Genomic DNA, 15,537 nt, shown 5'->3' on the forward strand with positions numbered 1-15,537 from the left:
CCAACTATAGCAACAAATCGCCTGGGGGACATTTAACCAAAGATAGGACCCTACCCCTCCCCATAAGATTCTTTTTTCTTTCTTTCTTTCTTTCTTTTTTTGTTTTTTGGCTGCACTGGGTCTTCGTTGCTGCACGCGGGCTTTCTCTAGTTGCGGTGAGCGGGGGCTACTCTTCGTTGCGGTACGCGGCCTTCTCATTGCCGTGGCTTCTCCTGTTGTGGAGCACGGGCTCTAGGCGCAGGGGCTTAAGTAGCTATGGCTCGCGGGCTCTAGAGCGCAGGCTCAGTAGTTGTGGCTCACGGGCTTGCTTGCTCTGCGCATGTGGGATCTTCCCCGACCAGGGATCAAACCCGTGTCCCCTGCATTCGCAGGCGGATTCTTAACCACTGCGCCACCAGGGAAGTCCCCCCATAATATTCTGATTTGGGAGTTCTGGGTCGGGGCTGGAGCATCGGGATTTTTTAAAAACACCCCAGACCCTCAGTAAGGATTTATTGATTGGATGTTGAATGAAGATGGTTCCGGAGGCCTCTGAACTCCGTCCCACCTAGAACCTTGGCACTCCAAATACTGACTGAACTCAGGCACGCCCTGAGGTCCTGTCATCCGTGTCATCCTGAGGGAGCTGAGGACCTGAGCCTCCCACTGGCACAGAAACACTTTCTGCTTCACGGTGTAAGTGTTGGGATGTGTGGTGGCCACTCCCCTGCCTCCGCCCTCTCCCCCCCCCCCAAACTGGGAGCTCTTCGGGAGCAAGGAGAGCCCACTGGACACATCTATGTCCCTGCCTTGGTTGGAGTGGGGCATAGGGACACGACACAGGTATCCAGGACCTGCTGGCTGACTGGGTGTAGCCAACGGTCGGGGGGCGGCGGGGGGGTGGCAGGCGAGAGGAGTCTGGGGCTGAGCCGGGGTTCATGTCTAGACCAGCAGTTGGGGTCAGCAGGGGGAGATCAGACTGGTGGTGGTGCTGGGGGGAGCAGCCCCATGAGCTCCCGAGGCGCTTCAGGACTGACCTTCAAGTTCTGGACTTGGTTGAAATGGGGGTGGGGGTGGAAGTGCCACTTGGGTGCACAAACTGGAGTCAGCTGGGCAGCATCCACCTTCGCCCACCCCGAGGTCGAGCGGCTGAGGGGCTGAGTTGCGGAGTAAGGTCCCAGCCAAGAGGTGCGGCCGCCATTAGCTGGGTTGGGGGTGGAGAAGGGGACTCCGGGTTTCGTTTCGCTGGGAGGGAAGCAGGTGGCAAAGCCTGAGCGAGTAATCGCCTCCCCGGAGCAGCAAGTCTTGCCTCCTCAGGAAGTCCCACATCCACGCCGCACGCCCTCCCCCCGCCCACGCCGCGACCTTCTCGCTCCACAGCGGCGCGCGGTGCCCCAGCACCCTTGACCCCACTGCGGACGCCCACACCGTCCCGTCCCACCACCCCCGCCCCGCGCCCGGAAGCCTCGCCTGCGGGCCCGCCCTTCATCCCTTGCCCCACGGCCCGCAGACCCTTCAGAATCCGGGGAAAGCTGCCCCTGCGCTCCGCCCGGCTCCCTGGGGCTGTCCCTGCGGGGGGGGGGGGGGGGGCGTAGCCCGGGTGGTTTGCAGAGCTTGGGGGAGGTGTCGCCCTCTGCTGGGAAGACCAGGGAATTGCTTCACCTCCGTCGCCGCGTCCTTTCATTGCCCCCTGGGCCACTTATTTTCGGACCTTCCTTGACTTCTCGGCCTTCCTTGTCCTTTCCTTAACCTGACCCTTGCAGGACTCCGACCATGTATATGTCGGTCCTCGTTCCAACTCTGTTACAGGCTGTCTGCGGCAGAGTCGCGGTCTCCCTGAGCCTTGGCTTCTTTCCCTGTGAAATAGCAGTCGTGAAGTCCAAATGCGGGACAGTGAAAGAAAACACTTTGTAAACTGAAAGGGAGCATCTGAGGATGAGGTGTGGTCGTTGTTAAAGCTAAGGGTGTTCTCTCCCGCCTTCTGGAAGGAGGGGCTTAATTTATCCCTTGGGATCACCACATTTTGATGCATTGCTTTTCAGTCTTTTCTTTAAAAAATAATATACATGTAATATATATGATCACATTTGCATTAAATATATTTATTATATAATTCAAATATAATTATATAATAAACATATATATCGCATATGTGGCCATACTCTGCATGCTGTTTTATGTCCTGTCTTTTTTTTTTTCCAAGAGCACAAATCATCGTAAAAGCCTGCTTCTGGAAGTCAGACAAACCCGGATTCAAGTCCTCGCTCTGTGACTGTATATTTCCGTCCTTGGGCAAACCACATAACGTCTCCTTTTCTCAGCCTCAGTTTCCTCCTCAGCAAAATGGTAATGTCAGGAGTACCCACCTCACAGGCTTGCGGTAAAGCCCTGGGCATAGCCAGCTCAGAACCTGTTAGCTGGTGTTATCGTGCCGCCTGTGTTTTGCGCAGTACTCTTCCCAGCCGCCTGCTTCTCAGAGCACTTACGATGTTCTCCCTTCTCCATGTGCCATAACGGTAAGAAAGGGAGAAGTCTCCATCTCTGAGCTTGCCCCACCCTGACACCATTCTTGGCCACGTGGATCTCATTATTCCTCCAGCCCATCCAGAAATTCCCCTTCTGGGGCCCTCCAACTCATCCTGGGCCTCCTTAGCTTTTTCTCCAGAAAATGTCTCCGCCTCCCCTCACTTCCCTGCGGTCCCTGCTACCTTGTTGCCTCCTCAGAGAAGTCGCTTTGACTGTTCCTTCATCATTAGCAGCCTCCAGTCATTCTCTAGACCTGCTCTGTTTTTCTTCATAGCACTTCTCATTACATGGCATTATGTTACATATTTTTTTTGGTTGCGCCTTGGGGCATGCGGGATCCTAGTTTCTCCACCAGGGATCGAACCCGTGCCCCCTGCAGTGGAAGCGGAGTCAACCACTGGGCTGACAGGGAAGTCCTACGTATGTGTTTTAAATTTATTTTGTTTAAGTGTAGTTGATTTACAGTGTTTTGTTAATTTCTGCTGTACAGCAAAGTAATTCAGTTATACATATATATACATTCTTTTTCATATTCTTTTCCATTATGGTTTATCACAGAATATTGAATATCATTTCCTGTGCTATATAGTAGGCTCTTCTTGTGTATCCATTCTATATAAAATAGTTTGCATCTGCTAATCCCAAACTCCCACTCCATCCCTCCCCCACACCCCCATCCCCACCTGGGCAACCACAAGTCTGTTCTCTATGTCTGTGAGTCTGTTTTGCAGATAAGTTCATTTGTGTCATATTTAGATTCCACATATAAGTGATATCATATGGTATTTGTCTTTCTCTTTCTAACTTACTTCACTTAGTATGATAATCTCTAGGTCCATCCATGTTACTGCAGATGGCATTATTTCATTCTTTTTATGGCTGAATAGTATTGCATTGTGCATATGTACCACATCTTTATCCATTCATCTGTCAATGGACGTTTAGGTTCTTTCCATGTCTTGGCTATTGTGAATAGTGCTGCTATGAACATAGGCGTACATGTAACTTTTTGAATTGTAGTTTTGTCTGGATATATGCCCAGGAGTGGGATTGCTGGATCATATGGTAGTTCTATTTTTAGTTTTTTGAGGAACCTCCATACTGTTTTCCATAGTGGCTGCACCATCTTACATTCCCACCAACAGTGCAAGAGGGCCCCCTTTTCTCCACACCCTCTCCAGCATTTGTTATTTGTAGACTTTTTAATGCTGGCCATTCTGACCCGTGTGAGGTGGTACGTCATTGTAGTTTTCATTCTCGTTTCTCTAATAATTAGTGATGTTGAGCATCTTTTCATGTGCCTCTTGGCCATCTGTATGTCTTCTTTGGAGAAACGTCTATTTAGGTCTTCTGCCCATTTTTCGACTGGGTTGTTTGCTTTTTTGTTATTGAGTTGTATGAGCTGTTTGTATTTTTTGGAACTTAACTCCTTGTGGGTTGCATCATTTGCAAATATTTTCTCCCGTTCTGTAGGTTGTCTTTTTGTTTTGTTTGTGGTTTCCTTTGCTGTACAAAAGCTTATAAGTTTGCATATGTTTTTATCTGTATCTCCCCACTAAATGTATCTCCCTGGAAGGGAGGGACTTTTTGAGTTTTTCCTCCACCTCTGTGGCTCCTAGGAGACTGCCTGGCACATAGTAGGCCCTGGACAGATTTTTGTGCAAATATGAATAAATCTACCACTTGCCTTTCTTCCTTCAAAGAGGCAGCAGCCCAGTAGAAGCCACTTCTGTCCAGTAGAGGGCACCACCACACAGCATTTTGGGGTCTCCCAGGGCTGGTACTAGGATGGAGATATTTATAAAGCCCACAGGCCTCTCTCCTCCCACTCTGTGGGCGCTCAGTCAGGCTGGGACCGGAAGCAGGAGGGCCCCCTGTGCTAATCTGCACTGGCAGCGGGGGGCTGGCATGGGCTGGCATTGGGCTGGCCGCCTCATCCGGCATGCTCCGGTGCCCAAGGTTGGAATACCCTGACTGCTGTCCTGGACACACCCCTTAGCAGCTGAGTCTTCTGGACAGATCACACCTTATCCTGAGCTCTCCAAAATGAGGGCAATGACAGGAGTTGCATGGCTGGCTCCTGGGTTTGCTGTGAAGCCCAAACAGGAATGTGTGTGAAATGTTTTGTGAATGTAAACACCTGGGAATATAATTTACACATGCCTTTATTGGTAGTGGCAGCAGATTAGCAACAAAAGAGGAGAGATTAGAGGGCACTTGCAAGGCTAAGTGAAGGTGGGTTTATGAAAGGGATTAAAATAGTGAAGGAGAAAGAAGTTAAAAATAACTACCTTTCACCAAGAGCTTATTAGGAGCCAAGGCTGAGGAAAGTGATCTCCAGACATTGTCTAATTATAGCCAACACTTAGATGGGGCTGCCCTGCGCCAGGCACTAAGTGCTTTATGTGTAGAAACTCATGGGACCCTTACAATTCAGGGAGATGGGTCGTGTCACTGTCTGCATTCTCCACAAGGAAACGGAGGCATGGAGAGCTTCAGTAAACTGCCCAAGGCCACACAGATTGGGTGGGATTCAAACCTGAATAACCTGCCTCTTGCCAGAATGGGTTCCTAAGCCCTCGTGATCACAGGCACATGGAAAAAGAGGTATGATTTTTCATTTCCCATACAGGAAACTGAGGCTCAGCCAGCTGACAGAGCTCGCCCAAAGCTGTGATGTGGACACGTGTATTTGAACCCCGCTTAACCTCCAAGGGATACCTCCCACTCCCCACCGGAGTCAGGAAATGGCGTCGGGGATGGGTAGAGGCATTTGTTAGAGGGGCCAGCAGCAAACACACCTGGCTCTTCCTCTGAGCCTCAGGGGAGGGTGAGAGAACAGACGCCATGCAGGGCTCAGGGGTGAAGGAGACACTGCTTGGTGGCCTCAGGTCCATGGGAGGGAGGAGACTGGGTCATCTTCCGGGCCAGGTTGGGAGAGAGGAAGTGAAAGTGTGCTGGGGGCCACCAGGCTGTCCCCAGTGATTCCACCCAGGCCTGTGAGCTCCCACCACACACGTCCACATGTGGAACAGGGGCTCTGAGGGGCGGGCCTGACCGTGGGAGGTGGGGGCAGCCCATCCCTTGCCACAAGTGCCCCCAGCTCAGCCCCTGGCTGCCAGCCTGTTACATAAGCTGCTCCGTACCCTGAGGCTGGAAATAGCCGTGGCAGGGCCGGGCTGGGCTGGGGGCATGATGAATGGTCTTCAGGCACATCAGCTGACCTCTCCCGAGGTGACCTGAGGGCCTGCCGGCAGCTCAGGTTACCCGGCCCTCTCTGGAAGGAGGCCCTGCCCGTCCTCTGTGACTCTGTGTCTGGACATTTATGGTGCGAGCATCTGAGGGATCGTCCCACTCTCGAGCCCGAGTGGCCGAGGCAGCTCACAGCTACAACGTGCCCGCTGCGGCCACCCTGGGTGCTGGCAGCCAGAGCCTCGCCCAGAGAAAGTGTTGTGGAATCTCTGCAGCCAGCACCAGGGAAGGCTGGGATCTCTGCTCCTTGGCGTCCTCTGCTTAGGGCCCCAAGAGGAGCCAGAGAAATTGGGGGTGGGATGGGGGATGCCAGAGGCTGCAGGCTACGTGCCACCCCCACCCCCATGCCTCTGTGTCACAGCCCGCTCTGTCACCGCACTCCCGGTCCCAAGGAGGTGCCCACACATTCTGATGCCCACTGGCAAGGACACAGTCCTCCAGAGACAAGGCACATACATGCCTACTCCTGAGAGCACCTTGGGCAGACTTTCAAAGACCACCCAGGGTGTGGGAGGGTGTTCTCCCAGTATAGGGTGATCATATGGTAAGAATTATGAGGATGGGTATTCCAATCCTTAGCCTTTAAGATTCCTACCCCTCAAAAAGAAAAAAAAAAACCCTCCCTAAAAGTATAGAAATGATTTAAATTACCTAACAGTTAAATCGCCTAATTATTCTCCCCCAATCCTTCAGTAGAATGGGCACTCCCAGGGAGTTAGGACCTCTTTACTCCATGACTCCAGAACCCTGTGACAGGTAGGGACCTGCCAAATGGAGAAGGGTGGGAAGTTTTACAAAGGAGCAATGGAAGGCTGGTGAGTTGTTTCTCCTTCTTGATGAGATTCCCTGCTCAATGATCAGATATAGACAGACAGACAGACACACACACACACACACACACACACACACACACACACACACACGGCTGCTCTTCTCGGTGCTCAGGTGTGGGGACAGGACCCCCTCCCCAAGCTCCTACAGCAGCTCTCCCTGGAAGGTCCCACCTGTGCCAAGGCGCTGTACCTGCTGTGCTACCCTCCTGTGCGCCTGTGCGTCCTGTATTTCTGAGCCCGTGGCATGGGGAGACAGGCCCAAAATTCGCCAGAGAGCTAAGGGATACCCCACACGCACACTGCCAGGTAAACCTGTGTTCTCCTGCCTGCCTCCCTGTCTCTCCGGGCCCTCCCCTGGGAGTTGTCACTGGTAACCAGAGCTGGATCATCCGGTGAGAGCCGGAGGAGGAGCAGCGTCGCTCGGCAACCTGAATAGCACACAAGATTCGGCTAATCTGGGCTGATCTGGCGGGCCAGTCCCCTCAGAGTCTCCAGGGCAGCCGCCTGCTGGCTAGCAGCAGACCCCCAGAGGAAGACGCTTAAAAACTTCTACCTGTTTCCGGGCTTCTCTGGTGGCGCAGTGGTTAAGAATCCGCCTTGCAATGCAGGGGACACGGGTTCGAACCCTGGTCTGGGAAGATCCCACATACCGCGGAGCAACTGAGCCTGCGGGCCACAACTACTGAGCCTACGAGCCACAACTACTGAGCTCGTATGCCACAACTACTGAAGCCCGCGTACCGCAGCAAGAGAAGCCACCTCAGTGAGAAGCCCGCGTATCTCAACGGAGACCCAGTGCAGCCAAAATTAAATAAAATTAAAAAAAAACAAACTTCTACCTATTTTCACTTCAGTAAACCCCAAGTTCTAGGCCAAGGTCTGGGCAGGGAGGACCCTTTGTATCCCCATCCTCCCTCCCCTCCTTCCCTGTCCCGCTCCTCATTCTTGAGCCCCACCTTCCTTCACAACACAGTGAAAAAGCTGCAGACCTCTCTGGGGGTCCTAGCTCTGTTGCAGCCATGAGATTCGAGGCAAATCACTTCACCTCTCTGAACTTCAGTCTCTAATCCGGGAGGCAATAACTAGTGGTTCAATGCATAGACTTGAGGCCACATCAGCCAGGATGCAAATCCATCCTCTATATTTTCTCAGCTGTATGACATCAGGCATGTTATTTAGCCACTTGGAGCCTCAGTTCTCTCAATACTAAATAGTACCCACCTGAGAGGGCTGTTGAACGAAGGAAGAAGAAACAAAAGCAAGGAAGTGCTCAGCACAGTGTCTGGCACAAGGCCCTCCACGATGCTTTTTCCCACCCCTGGGCTTTCCCACATACTGCCTCTCCCTGGAACACTTGGCCCTTCCCCCCACTCTGCACCTCATCAATATTCCTCAGTTGAAAACTTACTTCCTGAGGAAGGAGAAAAATTACTTCCCTAGTCCACCACCCCACTTGTAAATTACAGCTCCACATTAAATATCGCATTGGCACCCTGCAACTCGTTTTCTCTTTACATCGCTTAGTACTTATTTGCAAGATGGTTTAACAGCAGTCTCCCCAACTGGGCTGTAAGTAGGGGTGGAGACAGGGGCTGGGTCTGTTTTGTTCTTTGCTGTGTCCCCAGCGAGCGGGTTGGCCTAGATGTTCTCAAAAGTACGATCCAGCTTTCTGTATCTCTGTATTTCTTATTTCTTCCTTCTTTTCGTTTCCAAGTTGACTTAATTTTTGCATCATTTCTTGGGTTCACTGAATCTCCAAGAAGCATGGTCTAACTGGAAAGATAGCTCAAGAATTAAGGGAGCTTACCCTTAATTACACTCTATTCCCCATAGGAGTGGCTGGACCAGATTTGGGATGGAAAGTCGCAAACCAGCCCCCCTACGGAATTCGAGACACGCTTCTTCCTCAGCCCAGGGTCTCCCCACCCTGGCAAAGACGTCTGTTTGCATACATCAGATCCAAAGGAAGCAAAAGCCCGATGGCTGATTTGCATACGCTCGTGCTATTGGTTGGAAGGGCGGCCCGGTAGCCAATGGTTTGCAGCGGTGTTTACCCAGCCGCGGCTCCGCGCCGCCGGGTGATGCAACGGAATCCCGGCTGGTCCCCGTGCTGACTCCCTCGGGTATGCCTCGTGAGGTAGCGGCTTCCCCGGGCCCCACCCGGCCCACCCAGACCCGGCGCTGGGCAGCGCAGCCGCCCCCGGGAACGCGACGCGGGGCACTGCCGAGGCCGCAGCGCTGCAGCGGGGCCCGGCCCTGTTGCTTTCGGCCTAGCGTTCCGGTCCCGGCCCCTCTGGGAGGGCCCGCTGGGCCAGATCTGATCTCTGGCGACGTGGAGAGAAATTTGGAAGCAGACAGCAGAGGATTACCAAACTCGACTCCTCTGGGAGTGGATTACCGGCCTCTCACTTCGTAAATCACGCAGTTCTGTAACGTTTTGCATTTGTTTACAACGAGCCAGTTTGATTTTGTAATAAAATAAGTTACAGAGGATTTCTGTTTGTTTTTAATAAAGAGCCTGGCTTGGATTTAGGAGAAATCTTGACATTAATTCCAGCTCTGTCACTTCCAGCCTCGTGACTTTGGCCACTTTTTCATGTTGGCCCTGATGGCCTTGCATGGCAACTAGGGAAGAGCAAATGTGGAGGCACTTTTAAAAGCTCCCAGTGGGGCGCCTCCTCGTCCTTATGTAATTCAGAGCAAGTACTCTCATCCGGGTTTTGTCCGTAGAAGGCCATGATCCCTGCGACAGCGCCTGGAAGGCCCTGTCTTTGTGCCCCCATTTTTTTTTTTTTTTTTTTGCCCTTTAATTGCTCCTAAACCTGGGGAGTGGTGGGAGGACCCCAGCCGGGTATTTCTCCATCTTCAGGTTAAGGAAGGGAACCACAAAGGGAATCTCCTTCACAGCCTCTCTCCTCACTGAGGGCTGGGGCCTGGACAGGGGAGCCCCTTCAGGGCCCAAATGGGCTGGGGAACCCCCTTGACATCCTTTTACCACCGCCCCCAGTGGGCCAGGATGGAGGTGAGGTGGAGTGGTGTCTCCCTGACTAGGTGGAGTTGGGTCATGAGTTTCTGCTACTTTGAGATGGAAGGGCATATGGGGAACACCACTAAGGGTCTGGTTGATTGTCCTGGGTCCTGGGGCTTTGCACCCCCAGGATCTCAACCCTGCCTCCACCCCACCCCTGTGAACTTTGAGGTCAGTCTTTCTCCTCCATGGGATACCCTCCCTTCTCTCTGCCTTGCCTAGTCCTGTCTCTCCCTTCACACTGTGCCCACGTTCGCTTCTTCCAGGGAGGCCTCTTGTGTCCTGCTTCCCCATCAGACTAGGATCCACCTCTCTGTGGCAAAATCTTGTCCTCTTCCTTAGGAATTTCCCAGAACGTGGGACAGCACTGGCTGGGGTGTCTGTTTTCCCCTCTAGTCCTAGCTCCTGAGCCGTGAAAGGAGTTGACCTTCTCTCCCCTCAGTTTTCCCATCTGCCATGTGGGCTCTGTGGTAGTTCCTGGAATTTGTGTAGAAAGGGGAGAGGCTAAGTTATGAAGGTTCAAGATGGTGCATACAAATTAGAGCACTGGTCAGGGAGTCAGAAGACTGGGGCTGTGGTCCTGGCTTGGCCACTGACTAACAGGGTCAAGGAGACAACAAGAGGATTGAAATTTACTGGACATCTCTCATGACATAATGAGGTGACATTGCCCTCATCTGTGCAGCTCCTCAAGCCCCCTGATAAACATACCAGCTGGCAAAGACAGGCTGAGTACTTCGCATGTGCAGCTTCAAGACAAAGTCCCAGCCCTGCCTTCCCCCAAATCCTCCTGTGTGGAAATGGCAGGTCTGCTACTACGTGCCAGACTCCTTGCTGCATTCTGATATCTACTATCAAAGATGCACTCTTAATGACAAATCTGTGAGATGGGTATGTCGTTATTCTTTTTTAAAGGTGTTTTTTTTTTTTTTTTTTTTGCGGTACGCGGGCCTCTCACTGTTGTGGCCTCTCCCGTTGCGGAGCACAGGCTCAACGGCCATGGCTCACGGGCCCAGCCGCTCCGCGGCATGTGGGATCTTCCCGGACCGGGGCACGAACCCGTGTCCCCTGCATCGGCAGGCGGACGCTCAACCACTGCGCCACCAGGGAAGCCCCGGGTATGTCGTTATTCTTGTTTCAAATGAAGAAACTGAAGGCAAGAGAAGGTGAGTAACTTCCCTGAAGTCACCTAGTTGGTAATAGTTGGAACCAGTGTCAATCCCAGGCCTCTTGAGCCTATGTTACTTCCACCATCTCAGTCTGCCACCACGAGCCACAAAGGTGTGTGTGTTTTAGCATTACATATTTTAATATGTTTTTTATTTCATTATAAAACAGGAGAGTATATAATAAAGCCAAGTTGTGCTGAAGTATTTATAGAAGGGAGAGACCTCTGTGGGCTGGAAGCCTTCATGGAAAAACTGGTAACTGAGACGTTTAAAAAATTTCATCCTTCCTGTCCAAATAAATGTATTTCTCCTACACAGGCAAATATTTTTAAAATGTATTTCAAAAGTTAGATTTCTGGAAAAAGAAAAGGAGGAGGTGGGGGTAGTGGCTTCTTTAAAAAGCCCATTTGGAAGGAACTCCTGGGGTAGGAAGGAGAGGAGGGTGGTGAGGGAAGGAAAAAGCCAGACTCACAGCCTCCCCGCACCCCCGACCTTGCCGTTTTCTGAAGACTCCGTTTCTTTATCTCCATATTGGCCTAATATTTGAATCTGGGAAAGAAATATAAAGGTTCTGAGAAGGTGATTTTGAGACAAACCAGAGATTCTTGGGATCGTTCTCAAGAAGGAGAGAAAGGGGCTTCTGAGTTGCAGCAGGCGTTCAGGACAGGTCCGGGAAAGGATTTCTGGGGGTGGGCGGGGGTGGGGGGGTGGGGAGAGGAATGTGGCCCCTGGAATGAGGGCTGAGTGGAGGTAGGGGGCCTCTTTTGCAGAGTTTTGAATGCAGAAGAGATTCTTTGCTGCGTGGGGCCTGCTGGGATTGATTAGCAGACTCGTAATTTAAGGTGGCTCCGAAAATGAGCAGCGGCTGATGGCTAGGGCCACAGAGCACAGGACTGGTCCTGCCTGACGGGCCTTCCCCAAGGGCCTTGCCTGCTGGGCAGCACGGGGGGAGACACTGTAACCCCAGCCCCACCCAGCCAGACCCCCGCCCCCCTGCTCCGGCCTTGGCTCGTCTTCCCCGAGCCAGCCTCTCCTGAGTGGGCTGCTGCTGGGGGAGAAGGATTTGTTTGCTCCGGACAAATACAGTTCTCCCATTTCCAAAGAGTGTTCCAGTCAGGTGGGAGAGGGAAACCTTCCAAGCACTCTCACTCCCGGGCAGGTTCTTACTGGGGAGAAGAATAGGATCAGAAGAGGGTGGGCCACTCAGCGCTTCCTGGCCACTGTGGTGTGCCTCTGTGTGTTTCTTTCACGAAGCACTCCTGTGTATTGGGGAAGTCAGGTTCCTAGAGGAAAACAAGGAGGAGAAAGTAACTGTGAGTAACTACTGTGTACGAGGCACCTCCACGGTTGTTCGATTCTCCTGACTCCTGATAACTGGAAAAGGGGGATAATATTATCATCCTCATTTCGGTTGATTGATTGGCTGCGCTGTGCGGCATGTGGGATCTTAGTTCCCTGACCAGGGATGAAACCCGTGCCCCCTGTAGTGGAATCGCAGAGTCTTAACCCCTGGACACCAGGGAAGTTCATCATCCTCATTTTATAGGTAAGAAAACTGAGGCTCAGAGAGGTGAAGTGACTTGCCCTAGGTCACACAGTAGTATGGGAGCAGCTGCCTCTGGGAATGCTTCTCTCCAGGAGAAATTTCACCTTCCCAGAAGTCTTCTTTCTCTAAGCTGCCTTCTTGTGTGAACGCTGGACACCCGGTTGGCTGGGCTCCTTGCCCTTGTGGTGGCATGTAGGCCAAGTGATGCTGGTGGGGGTGTCCAGGGCTCAGAGGGCCCCGGTCCTGGTTTCTCAAAGCAGCCTAATTGCTGTGTGACTTTGGGCCGCTGCTGAGCCTCTCTGGGCCTCACTTTTTCCACCTCTTCCTCGGGGAAGCCCCCGGGTTAATTTATTTATAAGTCAGCTCCAGGTTCGCTGCCTGGGAAGATGTCAGCAAGGCCGCAGACGCCTCACCTGAGAAACAGCTCCCCCACCCAGGCCACAGGCGGTTGGATTATGTAACAGGGTGTGCGGCGAGGGTTGGGGAGGGGGGCCCGCGGGGCGGGGCCAGGCCCTTGCGGCTATTCCGGGCGCCGCTATTTTTAGCCCCATTGATGAGGCTGCGTCGGCCACGCAGCCGGGATTCCGGAGACGTCAATGGGCGCGCGTCACTGTCCCCGCCCGCCCGCCGGGGGAGGCAAACCCGGGGCTGGGGCGGCGGTGCTGGCAGCTGCGGGGGCGGGGGCGCGGTCGCGGCCGGAACTGGGGGCCGGGGGGGGCGGGTCCCCGGGGGCGGGGGGCGCGGGGCCGCGGTGGCGCGGCTGCAGGAGCGCGAGGCGGCGGCGGCGGAACAGTGGGGCCCCCCGCGCGGCGTCCGCGATCCCAGGCCGCCCGGCCATGGGCGCTCCTACGCTGCCGAGCCGCTCCCCGCCGGCGGGGGCGCGACCCCGGAAGGCGGGGGCGGCGAGGCGAGCCAGGCGAGTCGGGCAAGGGGAGGGGGCCGGGGAGGGGGCTCCGGGGGCCCCGGGAAGGGTGCGGTCTGCGCGGGTGCGTGGCGGGGGTCAGGGCCGCGCCGGGAGTCCCGCTTGGAGACCGGGGGGCGTGGGGGCAGGGACTGGATTCCCGGCGGAACCGGCTACATCCGAGTCAGCCCCCGAGTGTGGCGGCCAGCGCTTTCTCGCCCCAGCCCGCCAAGGGTGGGGTTTGGCCCGCGAGGGGCGCTGGAAGTGGCCGGGCCAGAGGAATTCCTTCCATTTCCCCGCTGGCTTCCAGGAGTTAGGGAGCTCGGCTGCCAGGACGCCGAGCCGGGAGGGACCAGAGTTGCCCGGTGCAACCCCTTCGTGGGACTGAGCTGAGAAGCCGAGCCTGGAGATGGTCTCGTGGAGTCAGGAGCGGACCTGGGATTAGAAGTGCTGCAGAGGTGGCATCTCCAGTGGTTTCCAGTGGAGTAATAATTTGGGTTGGGGGCTAGTATTAGGGGTGTGCTGGGAAAAGGAAGGCTGGGCAGAGGTAGGTGGATTGAGAATAGTTATGCCCAAAGTGTGCTGATGTAGTAGGAGGCTTCAGTGGTGACTTCAGGCTTGGCCCTAGACCCACACCAAGTGAATTGGTTGAAGACTTGAAAGGGAAGCCAGCCGACTCTTTGTAGTGACCTAGAGGTGAGAGGAATGACAATGACAAATGTATAGTACGGTAAAGCCAAGATTCCAAGCGATGGCAGCCAGGCAGAAGGATGGACCAAGTCTAGCAGGATGAATGAGACTGATTATGAATGTTGAGGCCTGTGCTGTAGTTAAGAAAATTAGCTGAGAGGTTCAACCCAGCAACTCAGGCCCTGGAGCTTCCCACTGGCTCTGTGGTGTTGGCTGTCAAATTGCTCTGTGCCCACTAAGCAGGTCCAAGGAGGGAAGGGGGTTGCCTGACCCTGGGCTCCCTGGTTGGGCTCCCTGGGTTCTAATCCTAGCTTTGTCACTTCCTAGCTGTGTGACCTTGGACAGGTTGCTTAACATTTCTGTGCCTTAGTTTCCTCCTTGTTAAAACGTTCATAATAAGAATAATGCTTTTCTCACAGTGTTGTGAGGCTAAAATGAGAACCTGAGTGTAAAGTGCTTAGTGATATATTTAGCACATGGTGTTCAACAAATATTAGCTGCTGTTGTTATTGTTGGTAATAGTAATATGCCCATTTCTGGGTGGGGACATTGGCCAAGGCAGAGTTTATGCCATCAGGAAGCCACCAGGGCTGCAGAGGGTCTGTCATTCATGTCCTGTTGCAAGGAGTTCAGATAAGGAAAGACTCAGTTGATAGGAGGGAGGAGAAGGAGGTTTCAGGTGGGTTCATGCGGGGCTGGGGGCTCCTGTGTCAGTCGTGACTCAGCATAGGAGGGAACCCTTGGAGTTTGGGTCTGCCCCCAAGTGGAGGGGACAGCTCCTTAGCCGCAGTGTTCTCCCTGCCTCCTTCCAGGTGACTGGCTGACCCTCCTCCTAAACCCTTCCTGATGCAGGCACGTCTGAGTCCCCCTCTCCCGCATTCCACAGATACTTAACTGAGCACCTATTAGTACTGAGCTCTGGTTTGGAGTCTGAACTCTGCAGCCATTGAGACAGACACGTAAACAAACGCACAGCATTAGTCCTATGGCGATGGTAAAAATAGGTTCATGTGGCGGGGTGGGAGTGGAGGTGAAATGGGAATGGAAACCTGATTGATGAGAAGGCGCTAGCCACACAGGTATCGCAGGCAGTGACTGTCCTGGCAGAAGGAACAGACAATGCAGAGGCTCTGCATGGGGCAAGAGAGCACGGGGCTGGAGCACAGCAGGGAAGGGGAGCTGGAGAGCAGGGGCTGGGGGCTGAAGTCTGGCCTGAGGCGCCCACTTCCTTTGGGGGGGAATCACTTTCTCCTCCTCCAAGCCCACTCAGCCCCTGGTTTGTCCTCGGCACAGGGCTGACTGGAACCAATGTTGATTCGTTCCTGCATCGTAACCTCCTGGGGCCCCGGGACCTTGATCTGCTGCTTCTTGGATCTCCCACTGTTTGAGGCTCACTGGCTCACAGTAGGCCCTCAGTAAATGCTTGTGGAATGACTGTTGAGGATGGGATTTGGATGGAGGGCAGGAGATGGGATCAGATGCCTGCTCTAAGATGCTGTGAATCACTTTCTGGGCACCAACTGGATCCCCGACTCTGACCCCTGTTCTCAGATACAGGGTCTTCCCGGGCACTCAGGTTGGGCCTGACTGTGGTAAGAGGTGTTTGGCCCTCC

The sequence above is a fragment of the Grampus griseus genome, assembly GCF_964374135.1.
Source record: "Grampus griseus genome assembly, chromosome: 11".
Classification (NCBI taxonomy): Eukaryota; Metazoa; Chordata; class Mammalia; order Artiodactyla; family Delphinidae; genus Grampus; species Grampus griseus.